This window comes from Gymnoscopelus braueri (genome assembly GCF_963280865.1).
Source record: "Gymnoscopelus braueri genome assembly, chromosome: 17".
NCBI classification, from domain to species: domain Eukaryota; kingdom Metazoa; phylum Chordata; class Actinopteri; order Myctophiformes; family Myctophidae; genus Gymnoscopelus; species Gymnoscopelus braueri.
In genome coordinates, this window is record NC_137617.1 from 37,837,991 (window position 1) to 37,842,185 (window position 4,195).

Here is a 4,195-nt window from a genome sequence, read left to right on the forward strand (position 1 = left end):
GAAAGCTACGCGAGACGCGAGACTATGCAGATACGGGAACTAAACGGGAGATGGTGTGTCTTGCCGATTTTGGTGGGGAGAGTCTTGGTTTTTTTTCGTTTTTTGCTGAGTGTGCGGTTTTTTGAGTGTGTTCAGGTGCGTTAGCCTGGCTCCACCCCTGAATCGCTAGCCGTCGTCCTCAAACACCCTGCCCCGGGTCTAAAGGTCTAAACCGGCGGCCTCGTCGTACCGCGAAAAAAATGGGGCAGTGTGTTTTTTGGACGAGCGTTCCATTTACCACCCGGTAGTGAAAATAGCACATCTACAAGCTTACGATGTGACGCATTGTGAGCTTGTAGATCTGCTACTTTCACTACTTTGGGTCCCGGAACCCCCCCCCCTCTAAATTCAATAAAGCTAAGATATCATTGCTATTAACTACCTAGAGAGTGAGGTTCCATTAACTACCATAAAGAACATAAAGTAAAGCAGGCTAAAATGATTACGTCAACCATAGTTAAAAAATAAGGATGTCAACTAGGCAGGGACATTGGGTGGTATTATTATTATTATTATTATTATTATTATTTTTGATATAAATACATTTGACTACAAAGGGCAAAAAGTCACGTGACGTGACTATCAAGTATTTTGGCTCTCATGTTGTTGCCGCGACACCTGCTGGCTGACAAAAGTCAATGCAGGGCTTGGCACTGACACATAATTATTCATGGCATATTTTTATTGTGTATATATGCAAGCCCCCAGAACCCAGTGGTTTCATTGAAGCCAAATGGACATGGTGGCCATTCATGGTAGTGCAGGCGCGTGCAGGCCTGGGGCCTCAACACATGAACGCGAAAACGGTTTCGACCAATGGGCTCGACTCACGAGCATGCGCACGAGCTTGCGCACGGGGCTGCGCGCTTCTGTGACGCAAAACGCGTCACTGTGACGCAAAACGCGTCACAGAAGTGACGCGTTCGGAGCCCCAAATAGGCCGCGCCCACCAAATTTCCAACCCGGAAGAAGGGTTCAATTGAGCCCATGCGCTGGGTGAGCAACTCAATGCAAGTGGATGGGAGGAGATTTCTGGTGCCCTCTCTATTATTTTTAACTCTATGGTATATATGTCACAGGGAAATTGGCAGTCCAGGGAAATTGACAGGGGAGCGCTAGTTTTATAGGCGCGGGGCGGTGCTGCGAGGCGGGGCTTTGATGCGAGGACGACGACCACAACAACAATATAACAACCAGGAAGCTACGCTAGGGGAACGCTGAAAATAAAATGGATAATATGAGAGAAATACTCAAGTAAAGTACGAATACCTCAAAATTGTACTTGAGTAAATCTACTTTGTTACTTTACACCACTAGTACAAAGCTCAGTGGCGCACTTCGATAATCATTGGACTCCCCACCCACTACCACTGGGAGCCGGGGTTTGACTCCCGCTCGGGACATTACTTTTTCAAACAACCGCGGACTACTTTTTTTTCGCTGATAAAGTATAGTTTTGGACCATGACGGAGGCGCGCCGACTTAGCAGACCTTGAGGCCGAGGAGTCGCGCCCGAGCGCCTCCAGGCGCGAGTGCCCGCGATGACCGGCCGATGGTCTGCTAGTCGACTTAAGCGCCGTCCGAGTTATGTACCGATAGGCACAGAATCGTAAATGATGTTGTGGGGACTGCGTTTGCCCCAAGTGCCACTCACTGCACTAACATAGGCCGCCAGGCCCGCCCCCTTGTGCTTCAACTGCATGGAATGAGGCTGTGTGTGTGTGTGTGTGTGTGTGTGTGTGTGTGTGTGTGTGTGTGTGTGTGTGTGTGTGTGCGCGTGCGCATGCGCATGCGTGTGTGCGTGCTCGTTTGTGCATGCGTGCTCGTTTGTCCGTACGTGTGTGGTGTGGGGCTCATGTCTGGCTTGCATTGCCCTCTAGCGTTGATTCTACAGAATTGCCTGAGGGGCGGTGAAAACAAGCGTACCCCTTTCAATTTCCCTGGAATGCCAATTTCTCTGTAACATATACATTATGTAGATAAATTACTGATAGCATACTATGTTGGTGGGGAAATGTAAGGTTTGTGCTTAATTAATCTAAAACTCACCTTTGGACAGAGACAACAGGAGGATGTGAACCCTCAACTCACATTGAGTGATGTTGATGAAGACAGTGTCTTAACACAGTGACCTAACCAGCTGCCTGCTCAGTTTATGTTTTCCTCCTGGTTTAACTAACAACAAACAAAATATATATCAAGATAATTATGCAGATGAATTTATTTTTGTTTTTAAAAACAGGTATGTCGTTGTTTGCTGTGCTGTTGCTTGTCTGGATTGTTAATGGAGACGTTTTGAGCACAATGGAAACAGGCCTTTAGCTTTTTTTCCTGATAAATCCATTTGGCTTCTGAAGAGAAACAAGTTTAATAGCTCACTGTGTAAAAACACTCTCTACATGAACCCAAGGGTCCTGGGTTCAAATCCAACATAATTGTCACACAGATTATTCTTAGTTCGGTCTTGATAAAAACCTTTAGTCATCCTCTGATAGCCTAGCCCACTTGAATTTACCACCATGCTTGTTGTTATCACAATAGTGGTCAACTCAGGTAGGTTCTTCACCTTAAGCACAATAGAGACAGGCATATGATCTGTTGCTGCCAGCCCATATAAGATCTCAACTTGCTCCACACTCATCAGCTCATCAGCTGTGCATATAATATGGTCCAGCCAAGACGTTGTATTCCAAGCCTAACTTAAAGGGATAGTTCACCCGAAACAAATATATGTTTTTCTATTGATTAGTCACCCCATAGAGTCAGAGACTGGAATTCATGGATATCTTTTTTGTTTTTGTCACATTCCTAAGCCAATAATTTGATGACCAGCGTGGTAGGCAGCTGGTAGGCAGGTAGGAGACACAAAGGAGACTCTTTGTGTCTCCTACCAGAACAGTCATCAAATTATTGGCTTAGGAATGCGACAAAAAAATAAAAAATATCCATGAATTCAAGTCTCCATGGGGACTAATCGCTAGGAAAAAAGTTTTGGGGGTGAACTGTCCATTTAAAGGGTAACCCATTTAAAGCTAGCTGCTGGTAGCAGGACCTTACTAGATTAAATTAGCTTATTGTCGTGACAGAACTGAATCAAATGCTGACCAAACATGGACTTTCCATCACTGATATCTGCATTCATTATGTAAATACATGTATATTCATTTTCCTCTATAAATGCGCTTATGAAACCGAGCCTTTCAAGATACACATCGTCATTACTATTGCATTCATATGGTGTGTATACATTTACAATGAAAAAAACATTGTTATTGTAAACAACTTTAATTGCTATACACCAGTCTACTCCCCCCAGTCTAATCACACTTATCAGGGGGTCATATTTTTAAATGCCACATTATAACCACTCCTCCAGGTATTCTGCCATGCACAGGACCCAAGCTCAGATCTGTTGTGGACTCCTCTGCCCCCATGGACTTTACTGTTAACAGAGTTAAGCTTGTCCATGTCTTGTTTAGGAAGAAAAGTTTCTTGAATACATAGAATGTCTGTGACCTCAAGGAGTTTGTCTACAGCAAGGCGCTGTGCCTGGTCTGCTGCAGTTTGTCCCAGACACAGGCCGTGTGTGTTATATGACACAACTCTCATGAGAAATACACACATTTACGTCATTTACTGTGTGGCAGACACCACGACTACTACAACACAATTAACTAGAGAAGAATGCTCCACAGCGCGCATCTCTCCACCAGGCTGGGTTGCCTATCCAGGGCTGTGTGGTTGCAGTCGTCAGGACCCAAGGAAACTGCGGGGGGGAATGCATTTCTAAAAACATACAGTGCAACTTTGTGCATTTGTGGCGCCCATAGGTAGAAGTAAAAGTGCTTTTGGGCTGGCTATCTTTAACAAGTTATCTCTATTACAAGCTTAAAGGTGGGGTCTGTGATTTTCTGTAGTTAAAATAGTGTTAAATAGCTCTATATTCTGATTCTGAGCACACTATAGCAATGATTACTATCAGAATATAGTGCTTTAACCTTTTAACAAAAACCTTTCTTGTTTTAACCATAACGTATCACGTACCCTACCTTAAATTTATTATTGTCACAAATCTAATGTAAAGGACATTGCACTTCGAAAACCACATAAGGGTGACAGACAGTCAAGCAAACAAACAAGCAGTCAGTACAGACAG